General features: G+C 43.7%; 1 protein-coding gene across 1 annotated transcript in view; it reads right to left on the reverse strand.

Moving 5' to 3' along the window:
* Positions 1–310: 310 nt before the first annotated feature.
* The window catches only part of cmc1 (C-x(9)-C motif containing 1), a 171,441-nt gene continuing 143,905 nt past the window's right edge, over positions 311–27,846 (reverse strand). Inside the window, exon 5 of the mRNA XM_058376752.1 lies at positions 311–326. The gene's annotated coding sequence lies outside the window, so the exon portion shown is untranslated. The remainder of the gene's footprint in view (positions 327–27,846) is intronic.

The raw sequence follows: 27,846 nt of genomic DNA on the forward strand, positions 1-27,846 counted from the left end.
GAAACTGTGAACACATCTGGAGAGGAACCTACACCATAAACCTGACAAGTGGAGATGTGGATGTGGGCGGAGCTTTAACAGATGGAGTTAAACAGAACAGTGTGAAAAAGCAGGAAGTAAACAGAAAGCCCTGCTATACACGTGTACAGAAATGTGGGGCGGGGTCACATGACAGCAGCACAGAGTGTGAAGGCAGAGGACAGTGTGTGTGTGTGTGTGTGTGTGATTCATACACAGAAGAAGGAGCTCACATTCCTGGAATGGTTTTAATACTTTCTCTTATCGTTCTGAGAAATGGCTAACATGGTTTAGCAGTGTGTGTGTGTGTGTGTGTGTGTGTGTGTGTGTGTGGCTGCAGGACACACACGTGGTCCCAGCGCTAAACTAAATAAAGATGTTTAGTGACAGGCTAATGAACAAATGGTCCGTCTGGGTTTGTGTGTGATGAATGGGCAGCGCAGGTGTTTTCACTAACGACAATAAGCACGGTTAGCCACAGACCCCCGCGCACGCTATAATGCATTATTAGGCCATTAGAGGCTCGGCCAGGGAGAGCACTTATGCGGTGGCCTATCAATAACGCCGTGTCCCCGGCTACATTTAGACCCGGGGAATTAGTCATACTGATATTTCTATTTAATAAAAAAATCGCAAGAAGACGCATAAAGAATCTCATTACATTTTAACAGGGTTACAGTAACCCGGGCCGAGAGCCGCTTTAATTTTCATAAGAGCATCCATTCTTCAATTATGTCAAAGCTCGGGAATGTAAATGGCAAATGGAATGCTAACAATATCTCTACAAGCGCATTGGCAGATAGAGAGGGACAGCACTCTGTGTGTGTGTGTGTGTGTGTGTGTGTGTATGAGGAGCTACATATCAGAACACTTTGTTGTTCTGCTGGGAAACCAACAGACTAAAGGAAGAGAAGGAAATGAGAGTGTGTTTTACTCACATTAGTGTGTGTGTGTGTGTGTGATTAAGGAGATTGTGATTCTAATGAACGTATGCTACTGATTGGTCAGCTGACATCATCAGCTTGTGATTATGAATGAAATTTTAAATTCTAGAGAAGTTTCCTGTTTGAGTGTGAAGCTGTGTAAGGTTTCTAAACACAGTGTGAGGAGTGCTGTGTATCAGAGGAAGAGAATAACACCACTCGCTCCTCTGAACTCTGCTTTAAAGGAGATTAAAGAATAATTAAAGAATAAAGAATCCCACTCTCTGTAAGAACCCAGGCTCCTGGTGTGTGTGTGTGTTCTACAGCAGGGCCTCTGTGCTAACAAAGCGCTAATTGAGCAGCGCTGTCTGCTGGTTGCTGAAAGATTGCTGAGGCGCTGAAACAGGCCATTACTGCATTAACACTCTACCTGAGAGGAGTGTTAACACTGAGCGTGTCTCTCACCTTAAACAACACCGCTCTGTCAGGAGTGCAAAGGATCATGGGAAAAGAGCTGAACTCACACGTGCTGCTTAAATGAACACACACAGAGAAACAAACACACACATTCCATTACTGACAAACACAGACAGACTGAACAGACAAACAGATCAGACGAACAGATCAGACGAACAGATCAGACGAACAGATCAGACGAACAGATCAGACAGAACAGTTGAGTATTGATTATTACAGACATTTAAACACATAAAGACTGATTTCACTAAAGATTCACTAGTGATAAGTGATAACTGTAAAGATAAACACACACACACACAGAGCATAGCACATAGCAACCCCCCCCCCCACACACACACACACACAGAGCATAGCACACACACAGCTTGGATTTAAAGGTGTTAGAAACAATAATGTCTCTGCAGCTCAGTGCCTCAGAAACAGGAAAGATTAAAACATGTTGAAAAGCAAAGGCTCTGAGTGAGAACAGAATCCTGCAGAAGTCTCTCTCTCTCTCTCACACACACACACACACACACCACTTTACTGAACTAACTAGCTCAACAAGCTAGCTTGATCAGTGAGATGTAAAGAAGCCGAAGATGTAAAGAAGACAAAATATATTATGTAATTGTTCAGACACAGAGGAGTATGTTAGTGTGTTAGTGAGGAGTGTGGAGTGTGTTAGTAAGGAGAGTGTTAGTGAGGAGTGTGTTAGTGAGGAGTGTGGAATGTTAGTGTGTTAGTGAGGAGTGTGGAGTGTTAGTGAGGAGTGTGGAATGTTAGTGTGTTAGTGAGGAGTGTGTTAGTGAGGAGTGTGTTAGTGAGGAGTGTGGAGTGTGTTAGTGAGGAGTGTGGAATGTTAGTGTGTTAGTGAGGAGTGTGTTAGTGAGGAGTGTGTTAGTGAGGAGTGTGTTAGTGAGGAGTGTGGAATGTTAGTGTGTTAGTGAGGAGTGTGTTAGTGAGGAGTGTGTTAGTGAGGAGTGTGTTAGTGAGGAGTGTGGAATGTTAGTGTGTTAGTGAGGAGTGTGGAGTGTTAGTGAGGAGTGTGGAATGTTAGTGTCTTAGTGAGGAGTGTTAGTGTGTTAGTGTGTTAGTGTGTTAGTGAGGAGTGTTACTGTGTTAGTGTGTTAGTGAGGAGTGTTAGTGTGTTAGTGAGGAGTGTGTTAGTGAGGAGTGTGTTAGTGAGGAGTGTGGAGTGTGTTAGTGAGGAGTGTGGAGTGTTAGTGTGTTAGTGAGGAGTGTGAGTGTGGAGTGTTAGTGTCTTAGTGAGGAGTGTTAGTGTGTTAGTGTGTTAGTGTGTTAGTGAGGAGTGTTACTGTGTTAGTGTGTTAGTGAGGAGTGTGGAGTGTTAGTGTGTTAGTGAGGAGTGTTAGTGTGTTAGTGAGGAGTGTGAGTGTGGAGTGTTAGTGTGTTAGTGAGGAGTGTGTTAGTGAGGAGTGTGTTGGTGTGGTGTGTGTTAGTGTGGAGTGTTAGTGTGTTAGTGTGGAGTGTTAGTGTGTTAGTGAGGAGTGTGGAGTGTTAGTGTGTTAGTGTGGATTGAGGAGTGTTAGTGTGTTAGTGAGGAGTGTTAGTGTGTTAGTGAGGAGTGTGGAGTGTTAGTGTGTTAGTGAGGAGTGTTAGTGAGGAGTGTGGAGTGTTAGTGTGTTAGTGAGGAGTGTTAGTGTGTTAGTGAGGAGTGTTAGTGTGTTAGTGAGGAGTGAGGAGTGTTAGTGTGTTAGTGAGGAGTGTTAGTGTGTTAGTGAGGAGTGTTAGTGTGTTAGTGAGGAGTGAGGAGTGTTAGTGTGTTAGTGAGGAGTGTTAGTGTGGAGTGTTAGTGTGTTAGTGAGGAGTGTTAGTGTGGAGTGTTAGTGTGTTAGTGAGGAGTGTGGAGTGTTAGTGTGTTAGTGAGGAGTGTTAGTGTGTTAGTGAGGAGTGTGGAGTGTTAGTGTGTTAGTGTGGAGTGTTAGTGTGTTAGTGAGGAGTGTGGAGTGTTAGTGTGTTAGTGAGGAGTGTTAGTGTGTTAGTGAGGAGTGTGTTAGTGTGTTATTGAGGAGTGTGTTAGTGTGTTATTGAGGAGTGTGTTAGTGAGGAGTGTGTTAGTGTGGAGTGTGTTAGTGTGTTATTGAGGAGTGTGTTAGTGTGGAGTGTGTTAGTGTGTTATTGAGGAGTGTGTTAGTGAGGAGTGTGTTAGTGTGGAGTGTGTTAGTGTGTTATTGAGGAGTGTGTTAGTGTGGTGTGTGTTAGTGAGGAGTGTGTTAGTGAGGAGTGTGTTAGTGTGGTGTGTGTTAGTGAGGAGTGTGTTAGTGAGGAGTGTGCTTGTGTGTTATTGAGGAGTGTGTTAGTCAGGAATGTGGAGTGTGTTAGTGAGGAGTGTTAGTGATGAGTGTGGAGTGTTAGTGTGTTAGTGAAAAGTGTGTTAGTGTGTTAGTGTGGAGTGTGTTAGTGTGTTATTGAGGAGTGTGTTAGTGTGTTAGTGAGGAGTGTGTTAGTGAGGAGTGTGGAGTGTTAGTGTGTTAGTGAAATGTGTGTTAGTGAGGAGTGAGGAGTGTTAGTGTGTTAGTGAAATGTGTGTTAGTGAGGAGTGAGGAGTGTTAGTGTGTTAGTGAGGAGTGTGGAGTGTTAGTGTGTTAGTGTGTTAGTGAGGAGTGTTAGTGTGTTAGTGAGGAGTGTTAGTGTGTTAGTGAAATGTGTGTTAGTGAGGAGTGTGGAGTGTTAGTGTGTTAGTGAGGAGTGTGGAGTGTTAGTGTGTTAGTGAGGAGTGTGGAGTGTTAGTGTGTTAGTGAAATGTGTGTTAGTGAGGAGTGTGGAGTGTTAGTGTGTTAGTGAGGAGTGTGGAGTGTTAGTGTGTTAGTGAGGAGTGAGGAGTGTTAGTGTGTTAGTGAAATGTGTGTTAGTGAGGAGTGTGGAGTGTTAGTGTGTTAGTGAAATGTGTGTTAGTGAGGAGTGAGGAGTGTTAGTGTGTTAGTGAGGAGTGTTAGTGTGTTAGTGTGGAGTGTTAGTGTTTTAGTGAGGAGTGTTAGTGTGTTAATGAGGAGTGTGTTAGTGAGGAGTGTGGAGTGTTAGTGTGTTAGTGAGGAGTGTGGAGTGTTAGTGTGTTAGTGAGGAGTGTGGAGTGTTAGTGTGTTAGTGAGGAGTGTGGAGTGTTAGTGTGTTAGTGAGGAGTGTGAGTGTGGAGTGTTACTGTGTTAGTGAGGAGTGTGGAGTATTAGTGTGTTAGTGTGTTAGTGAGGAGTGTGGAGTGTTAGTGTGTTAGTGAGAGTGTGGAGTGTTACTGTGTTAGTGAGGAGTGTGGAGTATTAGTGTGTTAGTGAGGAGTGTGGAGTGTTAGTGTGTTAGTGAGGAGTGTGGAGTGTTGGAGTGTTAGTGTGTTAGTGAGGAGAGTGGAGTGTTAGTGTGTTAGTGAGGAGTGTGGAGTGTTAGTGTGTTAGTGAGGAGTGTGTTAGTGAGGAGTGTTAGTGTGTTAGTGAAATGTGTGTTAGTGAGGAGTGTGGAGTGTTAGTGTGTTAGTGGGGAGGGGGGAGTGTTATTGTTAGTGAGGAGTGTGGAGTGTTAGTGTGTTAGTGAGGAGTGTGGAGTGTTAGTGTGTTAGTGTGTTAGTGAAATGTGTGTTAGTGAGGAGTGTGGAGTGTTAGTGTGTTAGTGAGGAGTGTGGAGTGTTAGTGTGTTAGTGAAATGTGTGTTAGTGAGGAGTGTGGAGTGTTAGTGTGTTAGTGAGGAGTGTTAGTGTGTTAGTGAAATGTGTGTTAGTGAGGAGTGTGGAGTGTTAGTGTGTTAGTGAAATGTGTGTTAGTGAGGAGTGAGGAGTGTTAGTGTGTTAGTGAGGAGTGTGTTAGTGAGGAGTGTGTTAGTGAGGAGTGAGGAGTGTTAGTGTGTTAGTGAAATGTGTGTTAGTGAGGAGTGTGGAGTGTTAGTGTGTTAGTGAAATGTGTGTTAGTGAGGAGTGAGGAGTGTTAGTGTGTTAGTGAGGAGTGTGTTAGTGAGGAGTGTGTTAGTGAGGAGTGTGTTAGTGAGGAGTGTGTTAGTGAGGAGTGTGGAGTTTTAGTGCGTTAGTGAGGAATGTGGAGTGTTAGTACGTTAGTGAGGAGTGTGGAGTTTTAGTGCGTTAGTGAGGAATGTGGAGTGTTAGTGTGTTAGTGAGGAATGTGGAGTGTTAGTGTGTTAGTGAGGAGTGTGGAGTGTTAGTGTGTTAGTGAGGAATGTGGAGTGTTAGTGTGTTAGTGTGGAGTGTTAGTGTGTTAGTGTGGAGTGTTAGTGTGTTAGTGAGGAGTGTGGAGTGTTATTGCGTTAGTGAGGAATGTGGAGTGTTAGTGTGTTAGTGAGGAATGTGGAGTGTTAGTGTGTTAGTGAGGAGTGTGGAGTGTTATTGCGTTAGTGAGGAATGTGGAGTGTTAGTGTGTTAGTGAGGAATGTGGAGTGTTAGTGTGTTAGTGAGGAATGTGGAGTGTTAGTGTGTTAGTGTGGAGTGTTAGTGTGTTAGTGAGGAGTGTGGAGTGTTAGTGCGTTAGTGAGGAGTGTGGAGTGTTAGTGTGTTAGTGAGGAGTGTGGAGTGTTAGTGCGTTAGTGAGGAGTGTGGAGTGTTATTGCGTTAGTGAGGAGTGTGGAGTGTTAGTGTGTTAGTGAGGAGTGTGGAGTGTTGGTGCGTTAGTGAGGAGTGTGGAGTGTTAGTGTGTTAGTGAGGAGTGTGGAGTGTTAGTGTGTTAGTGAGGAGTGTGGAGTGTTGGAGTGTTAGTGTGTTAGTGAGGAGAGTGGAGTGTTAGTGCGTTAGTGAGGAGTGTGGAGTGTTAGTGTGTTAGTGAGGAGTGTGGAGTGTTAGTGTGTTAGTGAGGAGTGTGTTAGTGAGGAGTGCGGAGTGTTAGTGTGTTAGTGAGGAGTGTGTTAGTGAGGAGTGCGGAGTGTTAGTGTGTTAGTGAGGACTGTGGAGTGTTAGTGTGTTAGTGAGGAGTGTTAGTGTGTTAATGAGGAGTGTGAGTGTGGAGTGTTAGTGTGTTAGTGAGGAGTGTTAGTGTGTTAGTGAGGAGTGTTAGTGTGTTAGTGAGGAGTGTTAGTGTGTTAGTGTGGAGTGTTAGTGTGTTAGTGTGGAGTGTGTTAGTGAGGAGTGCGGAGTGTTAGTGTGTTAGTGAGGACTGTGGAGTGTTAGTGTGTTAGTGAGGAGTGTTAGTGTGTTAATGAGGAGTGTGAGTGAGGAGTGTTAGTGTGTTAGTGAGGAGTGTTAGTGTGTTAGTGAGGAGTGTTAGTGTGTTAGTGTGGAGTGTTAGTGTGTTAGTGAGGAGTGTGTTAGTGAGGAGTGCGGAGTGTTAGTGTGTTAGTGAGGACTGTGGAGTGTTAGTGTGTTAGTGAGGAGTGTTAGTGTGTTAATGAGGAGTGTGAGTGTGGAGTGTTAGTGTGTTAGTGAGGAGTGTTAGTGTGTTAGTGAGGAGTGTTAGTGTGTTAGTGAGGAGTGTTAGTGTGTTAGTGTGGAGTGTTAGTGTGTTAGTGAGGAGTGTGAGTATGGAGTGTTAGTGTGTTAGTGAGGAGTGTTAGTGTGGAGTGTGTTAGTTAGGAGTGTGGAGTGTTAGTGTGTTAGTGAGGAGTGTGGAGTGTGTTAGTGAGGAGTGTTAGTGAGGAGTGCGGAGTGTTAGTGTGTTAGTGAGGAGTGTTAGTGTGTTAATGAGGAGTGTGTAGTGTTAGTGTGTTAGTGAGGAGTGAGGAGTGTTAGTGTGTTAGTGAGGAGTGTTAGTGTGTTAATGAGGAGTGTGTAGTGTTAGTGTGTTAGTGAGGAGTGAGGAGTGTTAGTGTGTTAGTGAGGAGTGTTAGTGTGTTAATGAGGAGTGTGTAGTGTTAGTGTGTTAGTGAGGAGTGAGGAGTGTTAGTGTGTTAGTGAGGAGTGTTAGTGTGTTAATGAGGAGTGTGTAGTGTTAGTGTGTTAGTGAGGAGTGAGGAGTGTTAGTGTGTTAGTGAGGAGTGTTAGTGTGTTAATGAGGAGTGTGTAGTGTTAGTGTGTTAGTGAGGAGTGAGGAGTGTTAGTGTGTTAGTGAGGAGTGTTAGTGTGTTAATGAGGAGTGTGTAGTGTTAGTGTGTTAGTGAGGAGTGTGTTAGTGAGGAGTGTTAGTGTGTTAGCGAGGAGTGTGTTAGTGAGGAGTGTTAGTGTGTTAGTGAGGAGTGTTAGTGTATTAGTGAGGAGTGTAAGTGTGGAGTGTTAGTGTGTTAGTGAGGAGTGTGGAGTGTGTTAGTGAGGAGTGTTAGTGAGGAGTGAGGAGTGTTAGTGTGTTAGTGAGGAGTGTAAGTGTGGAGTGTTAGTGTGTTAGTGAGGAGTGAGGAGTGTTAGTGAGGAGTGAGGAGTGTTAGTGTGTTAGTGAGGAGTGTTAGTGAGGAGTGAGGAGTGTTAGTGTGTTAGTGAGGAGTGTTAGTGTGTTAATGAGGAGTGTGTTAGTGAGGAGTGTGGAGTGTTAGTGTGTTAGTGAGGAGTGAGGAGTGTTAGTGTGTTAATGAGGAGTGTTAGTGTGTTAGTGAGGAGTGTAAGTGTGGAGTGTTAGTGTGTTAGTGAGGAGTGTTAGTGTGGAGTGTTAGTGCGTTAGTGAGGAGTGTGGAGTGTTAGTGTGTTAGTGAGGAGTGTGTTAGTGAGGAGTGCGGAGTGTTAGTGTGTTAGTGAGGACTGTGGAGTGTTAGTGTGTTAGTGAGGAGTGTTAGTGTGTTAATGAGGAGTGTGAGTGTGGAGTGTTAGTGAGGAGTGTTAGTGTGTTAGTGAGGAGTGTGGAGTGTTAGTGTGTTAGTGTGGAGTGTTAGTGTGTTAGTGAGGAGTGTTAGTGTCTTAGTGAGGAGTGTGGAGTGTTAGTGTGTTAGTGAGGAGTGTTAATGTGTTAGTGAGGAGTGTTAGTGTGTTAGTGAGGAGTGTGGAGTGTTAGTGTGTTACTGTGGAGTGTTAGTGTGTTAGTGAGGAGTGTTAGTGTCTTAGTGAGGAGTGTGGAGTGTTAGTGTGTTAGTGAGGAGTGTGTTAGTGAGGAGTGTGGAGTGTTAGTGTGTTAGTGAGGAGTGTTAGTGTGTTAATGAGGAGTGTGTTAGTGAGGAGTGTTAGTGTGTTAGTGAGGAGTGTGGAGTGTTAGTGTGTTAGTGAGGAGTGTGTTAGTGAGGAGTGTGGAGTGTTAGTGTGTTAGTGAGGAGTGTGTTAGTGAGGAGTGCGGAGTGTTAGTGTGTTAGTGAGGACTGTGGAGTGTTAGTGTGTTAGTGAGGAGTGTTAGTGTGTTAATGAGGAGTGTGTTAGTGAGGAGTGTTAGTGTGTTAGTGAGGAGTGTTAGTGTGTTAATGAGGAGTGTGTTAGTGAGGAGTGTTAGTGTTTTAGTGAGGAGTGTTAGTGTGTTAGTGAGGAGTGTTAGTGTGTTAGTGAGGAGTGTGAGTGTGGCGTGTTATTGTGTTAGTGTGGAGTGTTAGTGTGTTAGTGAGGAGTGTGAGTGTGGCGTGTTATTGTGTTAGTGTGGAGTGTTAGTGTGTTAGTGAGGAGTGTGGAGTGTTAGTGTGTTAGAGAAAAGTGTGTTAGTGAGGAGTGTGTTAGTGAGGAGTGTTAGTGTGTTAGTGAGGAGTGAGGAGTGTTAGTGTGTTAGAGAAAAGTGTGTTAGTGAGGAGTGTGTTAGTGAGGAGTGTTAGTGTGTTAGTGAGGAGTGTGTTAGTGAGGAGTGTTAGTGTGTTAGTGAGGAGTGTTAGTGTGGAGTGTTAGTGTGTTAGTGAGGAGTGTGGAGTGTTAGTGTGTTAGTGAAAAGTGTGTTAGTGAGGAGTGTGTTAGTGAGGAGTGTGGAGTGTTAGTGTGTTAGTGAGGAGTGTGTTAGTGAGGAGTGAGGAGTGTTAGTGTGTTAGTGTGGAGTGTTAGTGTGTTACTGAGGAGTGTGAGTGTGGAGTGTTAGTGTGTTAGTGAGGACTGTGGAGTGTTAGTGTGTTAGTGAGGACTGTGGAGTGTTAGTGTGTTAATGAGGAGTGTGAGTGTGGAGTGTTAGTGTGTTAGTGAGGAGTGTTAGTGTGTTAGTGAGGAGTGTGGAGTGTTAGTGTGTTAGTGTGGAGTGTTAGTGTGTTAGTGAGGAGTGTGGAGTGTTAGTGTGTTAGTGAGGAGTGTGGAGTGTTAGTGTGTTAGTGTGGAGTGTTAGTGTGGAGTGTTAGTGTGTTAGTGAGGAGTGTGAGTATGGAGTGTTAGTGTGTTAGTGAGGAGTGTGGAGTGTTAGTGTGTTACTGTGGAGTGTTAGTGTGTTAGTGAGGACTGTGGAGTGTTAGTGTGTTAGTGAGGAGTGTGGAGTGTTAGTGTGTTAGTGTGGAGTGTTAGTGTGGAGTGTTAGTGTGTTAGTGAGGAGTGTGAGTATGGAGTGTTAGTGTGTTAGTGAGGAGTGTGGAGTGTTAGTGTGTTACTGTGGAGTGTTAGTGTGTTAGTGAGGAGTGTTAGTGTCTTAGTGAGGAGTGTGGAGTGTTAGTGTGTGAGTGTGGAGTGTTAGTGTGTTAGTGAGGACTGTGGAGTGTTAGTGTGTTAGTGAGGAGTGTGGAGTGTTAGTGTGTTAGTGAGGAGTGTGTTAGTGAGGAGTGTGGAGTGTTAGTGTGTTAGTGAGGAGTGTTAGTGTGTTAATGAGGAGTGTGTTAGTGAGGAGTGTTAGTGTGTTAGTGAGGAGTGGGGAGTGTTAGTGTGTTAGTGAGGAGTGTTAGTGTCTTAGTGAGGAGTGTGGAGTGTTAGTGTGTTAGTGAGGAGTGTGGAGTGTTAGTGTGTTAGTGAGGAGTGTGTTAGTGAGGAGTGTGGAGTGTTAGTGTGTTAGTGAGGAGTGTTAGTGTGTTAATGAGGAGTGTGTTAGTGAGGAGTGTTAGTGTGTTAGTGAGGAGTGTGGAGTGTTAGTGAGGAGTGTGTTAGTGAGGAGTGTGGAGTGTTAGTGAGGAGTGTGTTAGTGAGGAGTGTTAGTGTGTTAGTGAGGAGTGTGGAGTGTTAGTGAGGAGTGTGTTAGTGAGGAGTGTGGAGTGTTAGTGAGGAGTGTGTTAGTGAGGAGTGTTAGTGTGTTAGTGAGGAGTGTGGAGTGTTAGTGAGGAGTGTGTTAGTGAGGACTGTGGAGTGTTAGTGTCTTAGTGAGGAGTGTGAGTGTGTAGTGTTAGTGTGTTAGTGAGGAGTGTGGAGTGTTAGTGTGTTAGTGAGGAGTGTGTTAGTGAGGAGTGTGGAGTGTTAGTGTGTTAGTGAGGAGTGTTAGTGTGTTAATGAGGAGTGTGTTAGTGAGGAGTGTTAGTGTGTTAGTGAGGAGTGTTAGTGTGTTAATGAGGAGTGTGTTAGTGAGGAGTGTTAGTGTGTTAGTGAGGAGTGTTAGTGTGTTAATGAGGAGTGTGTTAGTGAGGAGTGTTAGTGTTTTAGTGAGGAGTGTTAGTGTGTTAGTGAGGAGTGTTAGTGTGTTAATGAGGAGTGTGTTAGTGAGGAGTGTTAGTGTTTTAGTGAGGAGTGTTAGTGTGTTAGTGAGGAGTGTGAGTGTGGCGTGTTATTGTGTTAGTGAGGAGTGTGAGTGTGGCGTGTTATTGTGTTAGTGAGGAGTGTTAGTGTGGCGTGTTATTGTGTTAGTGAGGAGTGTTAGTGTGGCGTGTTATTGTGTTAGTGTGGAGTGTTAGTGTGGCGTGTTATTGTGTTAGTGTGGAGTGTTAGTGTGGCGTGTTATTGTGTTAGTGAGGAGTGTTAGTGTGGCGTGTTATTGTGTTAGTGAGGAGTGTGAGTGTGGCGTGTTATTGTGTTAGTGAGGAGTGTTAGTGTGTTAGTGAGGAGTGTGGAGTGTTAGTGTGGTAGTGAGGATTGTGAGTGTTAGTGTGTTAGTGAGGATTGTGTTAGTGAGGAGTGTGGAGTGTTAGTGTGTTAGTGAGGAGTGTGGAGTGTTAGTGTGTTAGTGAGGAGTGTTAGTGTGTTAGTGAGGAGTGTGGAGTGTTAGTGAAAAGTGTGTTAGTGAGGAGTGTGGAGTGTTAGTGTGTTAGTGAGGAGTGTTAGTGTTAGTGTGTTAATGAGGAGTGTGTTAGTGAGGAGTGTTAGTGTGTTAGTGAGTTTATGTGTGTTAGTGAGGAGGTGGGTGTTAGTGTGTTGAGTGTATGGAGTGTTAGTGAGTGATGTTAGTGAGAGTAGGTGAGTGTGTGAGTGGGGAGTGCGGAGTGTTAGTGTGTTCGTGAGGAGTGTGAGTGTGTAGTGTTAGTGTGTTAGTGAGGAGTGTGGAGTGTTAGTGTGTTAGTGAGGAGTGTGTTAGTGAGGAGTGCGGAGTGTTAGTGTGTTCGTGAGGAGTGTGAGTGTGTAGTGTTAGTGTGTTAGTGAGGAGTGTGGAGTGTTAGTGTGTTAGTGAGGAGTGTGTTAGTGAGGAGTGTGGAATGTTAGTGTGTGTGAGTGTGGAGTGTTAGTGTGTTAGTGAGGGAGTGTGTTAGTGAGGAGTGTTAGTGTGTTAATGAGGAGTGTGTAGTGAGGAGTGTTAGTGTGTTAGTGAGGAGTGTTAGTGTGTTAATGAGGAGTGTGTTAGTGAGGAGTGTTAGTGTTTTAGTGAGGAGTGTTAGTGTGTTAGTGAGGAGTGTTAGTGTGTTAGTGAGGAGTGTTATTGTGTTAGTGTGGAGTGTTAGTGTGTTAGTGAGGAGTGTGGAGTGTTAGTGTGTTAGTGAGGAGTGTGGAGTGTTAGTGTGTTAGTGAGGAGTGTTAGTGTGTTAGTGAGGAGTGTGGAGTGTTAGTGTGTTAGTGAAAAGTGTGTTAGTGAAAAGTGTGTTAGTGAGGAGTGTGAGTGTTAGTGTGTTAGTGAGGATTGTGTTAGTGAGGAGTGTGGAGTGTTAGTGTGTTAGTGAGGAGTGTGGAGTGTTAGTGTGTTAGTGAGGAGTGTTAGTGTGTTAGTGAGGAGTGTGTTAGTGAGGAGTGTGGAGTGTTAGTGTGTTAGTGAAAAGTGTGTTAGTGAAAAGTGTGTTAGTGAGGAGTGTGGAGTGTTAGTGTGTTAGTGAGGAGTGTGGAGTGTTAGTGTGTTAGTGAGGAGTGTGGAGTGTTAGTGTGTTAGTGAGGAGTGTGGAGTGTTAGTGTGTTAGTGAAAAGTGTGTTAGTGAAAAGTGTGTTAGTGAGGAGTGTGAGTGTTAGTGTGTTAGTGAGGAGTGTGGAGTGTTAGTGTGTTAGTGAGGAGTGTTAGTGTGTTAGTGAGGAGTGTGGAGTGTTAGTGTGTTAGTGAAAAGTGTGTTAGTGATAGTGTGTTAGTGAAAAGTGTGTTAGTGAGGAGTGTGGAGTGTTAGTGTGTTAGTGAGGAGTGTGAGTGTTAGTGTGTTAGTGAGGAGTGTGAGTGTTAGTGTGTTAGTGAGGAGTGTGAGTGTTAGTGTGTTAGTGAGGAGTGTGTTAGAGAGGAGTGTGTAGTGTTAGTGTGTTAGTGAGGAGTGAGGAGTGGTAGTGTGTTAGTGAGGAGTGTGTTAGTGAGGAGTGTGTAGTGTTAGTGTGTTAGTGAGGAGTGAGGAGTGTTAGTGTGTTAGTGAGGAGTGTGTTAGTGAGGAGTGTGGAGTGTTAGTGTGTTAGTGAGGAGTGTGGAGTGTTAGTGTGTTAGTGAGGAGTGTGGAGTGTTAGTGTGTTAGTGAGGAGTGTGGAGTGTTATTGCGTTAGTGAGGAGTGTGGAGTGTTAGTGCGTTAGTGAGGAGTGTGGAGTGTTAGTGTGTTAGTGAGGAGTGTTAGTGTGTTAGTGAGGAGTGTTAGTGTGTTAGTGAGGAGTGTTAGTGTGTTAGTGTGGAGTGTTAGTGTGTTAGTGAGGAGTGTGGAGTGTTAGGGCGTTAGTGAGGAGTGTGGAGTGTTAGTGCGTTAGTGAGGAGTGTGGAGTGTTAGTGTGTTAGTGAGGAGTGTGGAGTGTTAGTGTGTTAGTGAGGAGTGTGAGTGTTAGTGCGTTAGTGAGGAGTGTTAGTGTGTTAGTGTGTTAGTGAGGAGTGTGGAGTGTTAGTGCGTTAGTGAGGAGTGTGGAGTGTTAGTGCGTTAGTGAGGAGTGTGAGTGTTAGTGCGTTAGTGAGGAGTGTGAGTGTTAGTGCGTTAGTGAGGAGTGTTAGTGTTAGTGAGGAGTGTGGAGTGTTAGTGTGTTAGTGAGGAGTGTGAGTGTTAGTGTGTTAGTGAGGAGTGTGGAGTGTTAGTGTGTTAGTGAGGAGTGTGGAATGTTAGTGTGTTAGTGAGGAGTGTGAGTGTTAGTGTGTTAGTGAGGAGTGTGAGTGTTAGTGTGTTAGTGAGGAGTGTGAGTGTTAGTGTGTTAGTGAGGAGTGTGTTAGTGAGGAGTGAGGAGTGTTAGTGTGTTAGTGAGGAGTGTGTTAGTGAGGAGTGAGGAGTGTTAGTGTGTTAGTGAGGAGTGTGAGTGTTAGTGTGTTAGTGAGGAGTGTGGAGTGTTAGTGTGTTAGTGAGGAGTGTGAGTGTTAGTGCGTTAGTGAGGAGTGTGTTAGTGAGGAGTGAGGAGTGTTAGTGTGTTAGTGAGGAGTGTGTTAGTGAGGAGTGTGAGTGTTAGTGTGTTAGTGAGGAGTGTGAGTGTTAGTGTGTTAGTGAGGAGTGTGTTAGTGAGGAGTGTGAGTGTTAGTGTGTTAGTGAAAAGTGTGTTAGTGAGGAGTGTGGAGTGTTAGTGTGTTAGTGAGGAGTGTGTTAGTGAGGAGTGTGTTGGTGTGGTGTGTGTTAGTGTGGAGTGTTAGTGTGTTAGTGTGGAGTGTTAGTGTGTTAGTGTGGAGTGTTAGTGTGTTAGTGAGGAGTGTGGAGTGTTAGTGTGTTAGTGTGGATTGAGGAGTGTTAGTGTGTTAGTGAGGAGTGTGGAGTGTTAGTGTGTTAGTGAGGAGTGTGAGTGTTAGTGTGTTAGTGAGGAGTGAGGAGTGGTAGTGTGTTAGTGAGGAGTGTGTTAGTGAGGAGTGTGTAGTGTTAGTGTGCTAGTGAGGAGTGTGTAGTGTTAGTGTGTTAGTGAGGAGTGAGGAGTGTTAGTGTGTTAGTGAGGAGTGTGGAGTGTTAGTGTGTTAGTGAGGAGTGTGGAGTGTTAGTGTGTTAGTGAGGAGTGTGGAGTGTTAGTGTGTTAGTGAGGAGTGTGGAGTGTTAGTGTGTTAGTGAGGAGTGTTAGTGTGTTAGTGAGGAGTGTGGAGTGTTAGTGTGTTAGTGAGGAGTGTTAGTGTGTTAGTGAGGAGTGTGGAGTGTTATTGCGTTAGTGAGGAGTGTGGAGTGTTAGTGCGTTAGTGAGGAGTGTGGAGTGTTAGTGTGTTAGTGAGGAGTGTTAGTGTGTTAGTGAGGAGTGTGGAGTGTTATTGCGTTAGTGAGGAGTGTGGAGTGTTAGTGCGTTAGTGAGGAGTGTGGAGTGTTAGTGTGTTAGTGAGGAGTGTGGAGTGTTAGTGTGTTAGTGAGGAGTGTTAGTGTGTTAGTGAGGAGTGTGTAGTGTTAGTGCGTTAGTGAGGAGTGTGGAGTGTTAGTGTGTTAGTGAGGAGTGTGGAGTGTTAGTGTGTTAGTGAGGAGTGTTAGTGTGTTAGTGAGGAGTGTGGAGTGTTAGTGTGTTAGTGAGGAGTGTTAGTGTGTTAGTGAGGAGTGTGGAGTGTTATTGCGTTAGTGAGGAGTGTGGAGTGTTAGTGCGTTAGTGAGGAGTGTTAGTGTGTTAGTGTGGAGTGTTAGTGTGTTAGTGAGGAGTGTGGAGTGTTAGTGTGTTAGTGAGGAGTGTTAGTGTGTTAGTGAGGAGTGTGGAGTGTTAGTGTGTTAGTGAGGAGTGTTAGTGTGTTAGTGTGGAGTGTTAGTGTGTTAGTGAGGAGTGTGAGTGTTAGTGCGTTAGTGAGGAGTGTGAGTGTTAGTGTGTTAGTGAGGAGTGTGAGTGTTAGTGCGTTAGTGAGGAGTGTGAGTGTTAGTGTGTTAGTGAGGAGTGTGAGTGTTAGTGCGTTAGTGAGGAGTGTGGAGTGTTAGTGTGTTAGTGAGGAGTGTGGAGTGTTAGTGTGTTAGTGAGGAGTGTGAGTGTTAGTGCGTTAGTGAGGAGTGTTAGTGTTAGTGAGGAGTGTGGAGTGTTAGTGTGTTAGTGAGGAGTGTGGAGTGTTAGTGTGTTAGTGAGGAGTGTGAGTGTTAGTGTGTTAGTGAGGAGTGTGAGTGTTAGTGTGTTAGTGAGGAGTGTGAGTGTTAGTGTGTTAGTGAGGAGTGTGGAGTGTTAGTGTGTTAGTGAGGAGTGTGAGTGTTAGTGTGTTAGTGAGGAGTGTGGAGTGTTAGTGTGTTAGTGAGGAGTGTGAGTGTTAGTGTGTTAGTGAGGAGTGTGAGTGTTAGTGTGTTAGTGAGGAGTGTGGAGTGTTAGTGTGTTAGTGAGGAGTGTGTTAGTGAAAAGTGTGTTAGTGAGGATACTACTCACACTCCATCATATCACACACTCCACTATATCACACACTCCATCACATCACACACTCCATCATATCACACACTCCATCATATCACACACTCCATCATATCACACACTCCACTATATCACACACTCCATCACATCACTCACTCCACTATATCACACACTCCATCACATCACTCACTCCACTATATCACACACTCCATCATATCACACACTCCATCATATCACACACTCCATCATATCACACACTCCACTATATCACACACTCCATCACATCACACACTCCACTATATCACACACTCCATCATATCACACACTCCACTATATCACACACTCCATCATATCACACACTCCATCATATCACACACTCCACTATATCACACACTCCATCACATCACACACTCCACTATATCACACACTCCATCATATCACACACTCCACTATATCACACACTCCATCATATCACACACTCCATCACATCACACACTCCATCACATCACTCACTCCACTATATCACACACTCCATCACATCACTCACTCCACTATATCACACACTCCATCATATCACACACTCCATCATATCACACACTCGACTATATCACACACTCCATCATATCACACACTCCACTATATCACACACTCCATCACATCACACACTCCACTATATCACACACTCCATCATATCACACACTCCATCATATCACACACTCCATCATATCACACACTCCATCATATCACACACTCGACTATATCACACACTCCATCACATCACACACTCCATCATATCACACACTCCACTATATCACACACTCCATCACATCACACACTCCATCACATCACACACTCCATCATATCACACACTCCATCACATCACACACTCCACTATATCACACACTCCATCACATCACACACTCCACTATATCACACACTCCACTATATCACACACTCCATCACATCACACACTCCACTATATCACACACTCCATCACATCACACACTCCATCATATCACACACTCCATCACATCACACACTCCATCACATCACACACTCGACTATATCACACACTCCATCATATCACACACTCCATCACATCACACACTCCATCACATCACACACTCCATCAAATCACACACTCCATCATATCACACACTCCATCATATCACACACTCCATCATATCACACACTCCATCAAATCACACACTCCATCATATCACACACTCCACTATATCACACACTCCATCACATCACACACTCCATCACATCACACACTCCATCACATCACACACTCCATCATATCACACACTCCATCATATCACACACTCCATCACATCACACACTCGACTATATCACACACTCCATCATATCACACACTCCATCACATCACACACTCCATCACATCACACACTCCATCAAATCACACACTCCATCATATCACACACTCCATCAAATCACACACTCCATCATATCACACACTCCACTATATCACACACTCCATCACATCACACACTCCATCACATCACACACTCCATCACATCACACACTCCATCAAATCACACACTCCATCATATCACACACTCCATCAAATCACACACTCCATCATATCACACACTCCATCATATCACACACTCCATCATATCACACACTCCATCATATCACACACTCCATCAAATCACACACTCCATCATATCACACACTCCATCAAATCACACACTCCATCATATCACACACTCCATCAAATCACACACTCCATCATATCACACACTCCATCATATCACACACTCCATCATATCACACACTCCATCATATCACACACTCCACTATATCACACACTCCATCATATCACACACTCCATCACATCACACACTCCATCATATCACACACTCCATCATATCACACACTCCATCACATCACACACTCCATCATATCACACACTCGACTATATCACACACTCCATCACATCACACACTCCATCATATCACACACTCCATCATATCACACACTCCATCATATCACACACTCCATCATATCACACACTCCATCATATCACACACTCCATCACATCACACACTCCATCATATCACACACTCCATCATATCACACACTCCATCACATCACACACTCCATCATATCACACACTCCATCATATCACACACTCCATCATATCACACACTCCATCACATCACACACTCCATCATATCACACACTCGACTATATCACACACTCCATCACATCACACACTCCATCATATCACACACTCCATCATATCACACACTCCACTATATCACACACTCCATCACATCACACACTCCACTATATCACACACTCCATCACATCACACACTCCATCATATCACACACTCCATCATATCACACACTCCATCATATCACACACTCCATCATATCACACACTCCATCATATCACACACTCGACTATATCACACACTCCATCATATCACACACTCCATCATATCACACACTCCATCATATCACACACTCCATCATATCACACACTCCATCACATCACACACTCCATCACATCACACACTCCATCATATCACACACTCCATCATATCACACACTCCATCATATCACACACTCCATCACATCACACACTCCATCATATCACACACTCCATCATATCACACACTCCACTATATCACACACTCCATCATATCACACACTCCACTATATCACACACTCCATCATATCACACACTCCATCATATCACACACTCCATCATATCACACACTCCATCACATCACACACTCCATCACATCACACACTCCATCATATCACACACTCGACTATATCACACACTCCATCATATCACACACTCCATCATATCACACACTCCATCACATCACACACTCCATCATATCACACACTCCATCATATCACACACTCCATCACATCACACACTCCATCATATCACACACTCCATCATATCACACACTCCATCACATCACACACTCCATCATATCACACACTCCATTATATCACACACTCCACTATATCACACACTCCATCATATCACACACTCCATCATATCACACACTCCATCACATCACACACTCCATCATATCACACACTCGACTATATCACACACTCCATCATATCACACACTCCATCATATCACACACTCCACTATATCACACACTCCATCATATCACACACTCCACTATATCACACACTCCATCATATCACACACTCCATCATATCACACACTCCATCATATCACACACTCCATCACATCACACACTCCATCATATCACACACTCCATCATATCACACACTCCATCACATCACACACTCCATCATATCACACACTCCATTATATCACACACTCCACTATATCACACACTCCATCATATCACACACTCCATCATATCACACACTCCATCACATCACACACTCCATCATATCACACACTCGACTATATCACACACTCCATCATATCACACACTCCATCATATCACACACTCCATCATATCACACACTCCATCATATCACACACTCGACTATATCACACACTCCATCATATCACACACTCCATCACATCACACACTCCATCATATCACACACTCCATCATATCACACACTCGACTATATCACACACTCCATCATATCACACACTCCATCACATCACACACTCCATCATATCACACACTCCATCATATCACACACTCCATCACATCACACACTCCATCATATCACACACTCCATCATATCACACACTCGACTATATCACACACTCCATCATATCACACACTCCATCACATCACACACTCCATCAAATCACACACTCCATCATATCACACACTCCATCATATCACACACTCCATCATATCACACACTCGACTATATCACACACTCCATCACATCACACACTCGACTATATCACACACTCCATCATATTACACACTCCATCATATCACACACTCGACTATATCACACACTCCATCATATCACACACTCCACTATATCACACACTCCATCACATCACACACTCCATCACATCACACACTCCATCATATCACACACTCCATCATATCACACACTCCATCATATCACACACTCCATCACATCACACACTCCATCACATCACACACTCCATCATATCACACACTCCACTATATCACACACTCCATCATATTTCACACTCCACTATATCACACACTCCACTATATCACACACTCCACTATATCACACACTCCATCACATCACACACTCCATCACATCACACACTCCATCATATCACACACTCCACTATATCACACACTCCATCATATTTCACACTCCACTATATCACACACTCCACTATATCACACACTCCACTATATCACACACTCCATCATATTACACACTCCATCACATCACACACTCGACTATATCACACACTCCATCATATTACACACTCCATCATATCACACACTCCACTATATCACACACTCCACTATATCACACACTCCATCATATTTCACACTCCACTATATCACACACTCCATCACATCACACACTCCACTATATCACACACTCCACTATATCACACACTCCACTATATCACACACTCCATCATATCACACACTCCACTATATCACACACTCCATCACATCACACACTCCACTATATCACACACTCCATCACATCACACACTCCATCATATCACACACTCCACTATATCACACACTCCACTATATCACACACTCCATTATATCACACACTCCATCATATCACACACTCCATCATATCACACACTCCACTATATCACACACTCCATCATATCACACACTCCATCATATCACACACTCCATCACATCACACACTCCACTATATCACACACTCCATCATATCACACACTCCATCATATCACACACTCCATCATATCACACACTCGACTATATCACACACTCGACTATATCACACACTCCACTATATCACACACTCCATCACATCACACACTCCATCACATCACACACTCCATCACATCACACACTCCATCACATCACACACTCCATCATATCACACACTCCATCATATCACACACTCCATCACATCACACACTCCATCATATCACCCTCCACTATATCACACACTCCATCATATCACACACTCCATCATATCACACACTCCATCATATCACACACTCCATCATATCACACACTCGACTATATCACACACTCCATCATATTACACACTCCATCATATCACACACTCCATCATATCACACACTCCACTATATCACACACTCCATCACATCACACACTCCATCACATCACACACTCCATCATATCACACACTCCATCACATCACACACTCCACTATATCACACACTCCATCATATCACACACTCCATCATATCACACACTCCATCATATCACACACTCCATCATATCACACACTCCATCATATCACACACTCCATCATATCACACACTCCATCATATCACACACTCCATCATATCACACACTCCATCACATCACACACTCCATCATATCACACACTCCATCATATCACACACTCCATCACATCACACACTCCATCATATCACACACTCCATCGCATCACACACTCCATCATATCACACACTCCATCACATCACACACTCCATCATATCACACACTCGACTATATCACACACTCCATCACATCACACACTCCACTATATCACACACTCCATCACATCACACACTCCACTATATCACACACTCCACTATATCACACACTCCATCATATCACACACTCCATCATATCACACACTCCATCACATCACACACTCCATCATATCACACACTCCATCATATCACACACTCCATCATATCACACACTCGACTATATCACACACTCCATCATATTACACACTCCATCATATCACACACTCCATCATATCACACACTCCACTATATCACACACTCCATCACATCACACACTCCATCACATCACACACTCCATCATATCACACACTCCACTATATCACACACTCCATCATATCACACACTCCATCACATCACACACTCCATCACATCACACACTCCATCATATCACACACTCCACTATATCACACACTCCACTATATCACACACTCCATCATATCACACACTCCACTATATCACACACTCCATCACATCACACACTCCATCACATCACACACTCCATCATATCACACACTCCATCATATCACACACTCCATCATATCACACACTCCACTATATCACACACTCCACTATATCACACACTCCATCATATCACACACTCCACTATATCACACACTCCATCATATCACACACTCCATCATATCACACACTCCATCATATCACACACTCCATCATATCACACACTCCATCATATCACACACTCCACTATATCACACACTCCACTATATCACACACTCCATCATATCACACACTCCATCACATCACACACTCCATCATATCACACACTCGACTATATCACACACTCCACTATATCACACACTCCATCACATCACACACTCCATCATATCACACACTCCATCATATCACACACTCCATCATATCACACACTCCACTATATCACACACTCCATCATATCACACACTCCATCACATCACACACTCCATCATATCACACACTCCATCATATCACACACTCCACTATATCACACACTCCATCACATCACACACTCCATCACATCACACACTCCATCATATCACACACTCCATCATATCACACACTCCATCACATCACACACTCCATCACATCACACACTCCATCATATCACACACTCGACTATATCACACACTCCATCATATCACACACTCCATCACATCACACACTCCATCATATCACACACTCGACTATATCACACACTCCATCATATCACACACTCCATCATATCACACACTCCACTATATCACACACTCCATCATATCACACACTCCATCACATCACACACTCCATCATATCACACACTCGACTATATCACACACTCCATCATATCACACACTCCATCATATCACACACTCCATCATATCACACACTCGACTATATCACACACTCCACTATATCACACACTCCATCACATCACACACTCCATCATATCACACACTCGACTATATCACACACTCCACTATATCACACACTCCATCACATCACACACTCCATCATATCACACACTCGACTATATCACACACTCCATCATATCACACACTCCACTATATCACACACTCCATCATATCACACACTCGACTATATCACACACTCCATCACATCACACACTCCATCATATCACACACTCCACTATATCACACACTCCATCACATCACACACTCCATCATATCACACACTCGACTATATCACACACTCCATCATATCACACACTCCACTATATCACACACTCCATCATATCACACACTCCACTATATCACACACTCCATCACATCACACACTCCATCATATCACACACTCGACTATATCACACACTCCATCATATCACACACTCCATCACATCACACACTCGACTATATCACACACTCCATCATATCACACACTCCACTATATCACACACTCCATCATATTTCACACTCCACTATATCACACACTCCACTATATCACACACTCCACTATATCACACACTCCATCACATCACACACTCCATCATATCACACACTCCATCACATCACACACTCCATCATATCACACACTCCATCACATCACACACTCCATCATATCACACACTCGACTATATCACACACTCCATCATATCACACACTCGACTATATCACACACTCCATCATATCACACACTCCATCACATCACACACTCGACTATATCACACACTCCATCATATCACACACTCCATCACATCACACACTCCATCATATCACACACTCCACTATATCACACACTCCATCATATTTCACACTCCACTATATCACACACTCCATCACATCACACACTCCACTATATCACACACTCCACTATATCACACACTCCACTATATCACACACTCCATCATATCACACACTCCACTATATCACACACTCCACTATATCACACACTCCATCATATCACACACTCCACTATATCACACACTCCATCACATCACACACTCCACTATATCACACACTCCACTATATCACACACTCCATCATATCACACACTCCGTCATATCACACACTCCACTATATCACACACTCCATCATATCACACACTCCATCATATCACACACTCCATCATATCACACACTCCACTATATCACACACTCCATCATATCACACACTCCATCATATCACACACTCCATCATATCACACACTCCACTATATCACACACTCCATCACATCACACACTCCATCATATCACACACTCCATCATATCACACACTCCACTATATCACACACTCCATCATATCACACACTCCATCATATCACACACTCGACTATATCACACACTCGACTATATCACACACTCCACTATATCACACACTCCATCACATCACACACTCCATCACATCACACACTCCATCACATCACACACTCCATCACATCACACACTCCATCATATCACACACTCCATCACATCACACACTCCATCACATCACACACTCCATCATATCACACACTCCACTATATCACACACTCCATCATATCACACACTCCATCACATCACACACTCCATCACATCACACACTCCATCATATCACACACTCCACTATATCACACACTCCACTATATCACACACTCCACTATATCACACACTCCATCACATCACACACTCCATCATATCACACACTCCACTATATCACACACTCCACTATATCACACACTCCATCATATCACACACTCCATCATATCACACACTCCATCATATCACACACTCCATCATATCACACACTCCACTATATCACACACTCCACTATATCACACACTCCATCATATCACACACTCCACTATATCACACACTCCATCATATCACACACTCGACTATATCACACACTCCACTATATCACACACTCCATCACATCACACACTCCATCATATCACACACTCCATCATATCACACACTCCATCATATCACACACTCCACTATATCACACACTCCATCATATCACACACTCCATCACATCACACACTCCATCATATCACACACTCCATCACATCACACACTCCACTATATCACACACTCCATCACATCACACACTCCATCATATCACACACTCCATCACATCACACACTCCATCACATCACACACTCCATCATATCACACACTCCATCATATCACACACTCCATCATATCACACACTCCATCACATCACACACTCCATCATATCACACACTCCATCACATCACACACTCCATCATATCACACACTCCATCATATCACACACTCCACTATATCACACACTCCATCATATCACACACTCCATCACATCACACACTCCATCACATCACACACTCCATCATATCACACACTCCATCACATCACACACTCCATCACATCACACACTCCATCATATCACACACTCGACTATATCACACACTCCATCATATCACACACTCCATCACATCACACACTCCATCATATCACACACTCGACTATATCACACACTCCATCATATCACACACTCCATCATATCACACACTCCATCATATCACACACTCCATCATATCACACACTCCATCACATCACACACTCCATCATATCACACACTCGACTATATCACACACTCCATCATATCACACACTCGACTATATCACACACTCCATCACATCACACACTCCATCATATCACACACTCGACTATATCACACACTCCATCATATCACACACTCCATCATATCACACACTCCATCATATCACACACTCCATCACATCACACACTCCATCATATCACACACTCGACTATATCACACACTCCACTATATCACACACTCCATCACATCACACACTCCATCATATCACACACTCCATCATATCACACACTCCATCATATCACACACTCCATCACATCACACACTCCATCATATCACACACTCGACTATATCACACACTCCATCATATCACACACTCCATCACATCACACACTCGACTATATCACACACTCCATCATATCACACACTCGACTATATCACACACTCCATCACATCACACACTCCATCAAATCACACACTCCATCATATCACACACTCCATCACATCACACACTCCACTATATCACACACTCCATCACATCACACACTCCATCACATCACACACTCCATCATATCACACACTCCATCATATCACACACTCGACTATATCACACACTCCATCATATCACACACTCGACTATATCACACACTCCATCATATCACACACTCCATCAAATCACACACTCCATCATATCACACACTCCATCATATCACACACTCCATCATATCACACACTCCACTATATCACACACTCCATCAAATCACACACTCCATCACATCACACACTCCATCAAATCACACACTCCATCATATCACACACTCCATCATATCACACACTCCATCATATCACACACTCCATCACATCACACACTCGACTATATCACACACTCCATCATATCACACACTCGACTATATCACACACTCCATCACATCACACACTCCATCAAATCACACACTCCATCATATCACACACTCCATCACATCACACACTCGACTATATCACACACTCCATCATATCACACACTCGACTATATCACACACTCCATCACATCACACACTCCATCACATCACACACTCCATCATATCACACACTCCACTATATCACACACTCCACTATATCACACACTCCATCATATCACACACTCCACTATATCACACACTCCATCACATCACACACTCCATCATATCACACACTCCATCATATCACACACTCCACTATATCACACACTCCACTATATCACACACTCCATCATATCACACACTCCACTATATCACACACTCCACTATATCACACACTCCATCACATCACACACTCCATCACATCACACACTCCATCATATCACACACTCGACTATATCACACACTCCATCATATCACACACTCGACTATATCACACACTCCATCATATCACACACTCCATCATATCACACACTCCATCATATCACACACTCCATCATATCACACACTCCATCATATCACACACTCCATCAAATCACACACTCCATCATATCACACACTCCATCACATCACACACTCCATCATATCACACACTCCATCATATCACACACTCGACTATATCACACACTCCATCATATCACACACTCCACTATATCACACACTCCATCAAATCACACACTCCATCATATCACACACTCCATCATATCACACACTCCATCATATCACACACTCCATCACATCACACACTCGACTATATCACACACTCCATCATATCACACACTCCACTATATCACACACTCCATCATATTACACACTCCATCATATCACACACTCCATCACATCACACACTCGACTATATCACACACTCCATCATATCACACACTCCACTATATCACACACTCCATCATATCACACACTCCATCATATCACACACTCGACTATATCACACACTCCATCACATCACACACTCCATCAAATCACACACTCCATCATATCACACACTCCATCACATCACACACTCGACTATATCACACACTCCATCATATCACACACTCGACTATATCACACACTCCATCACATCACACACTCCATCACATCACACACTCCATCATATCACACACTCCACTATATCACACACTCCACTATATCACACACTCCATCATATCACACACTCCACTATATCACACACTCCATCACATCACACACTCCATCATATCACACACTCCATCATATCACACACTCCACTATATCACACACTCCACTATATCACACACTCCATCATATCACACACTCCACTATATCACACACTCCACTATATCACACACTCCATCACATCACACACTCCACTATATCACACACTCCACTATATCACACACTCCACTATATCACACACTCCATCACATCACACACTCCACTATATCACACACTCCACTATATCACACACTCCATCATATCACACACTCCATCATATCACACACTCGACTATATCACACACTCCATCATATCACACACTCCACTATATCACACACTCCATCACATCACACACTCCATCACATCACACACTCCATCATAT

This window comes from Hemibagrus wyckioides, linkage group LG23, assembly GCF_019097595.1.
Source record: "Hemibagrus wyckioides isolate EC202008001 linkage group LG23, SWU_Hwy_1.0, whole genome shotgun sequence".
NCBI lineage: Eukaryota > Metazoa > Chordata > Actinopteri > Siluriformes > Bagridae > Hemibagrus > Hemibagrus wyckioides.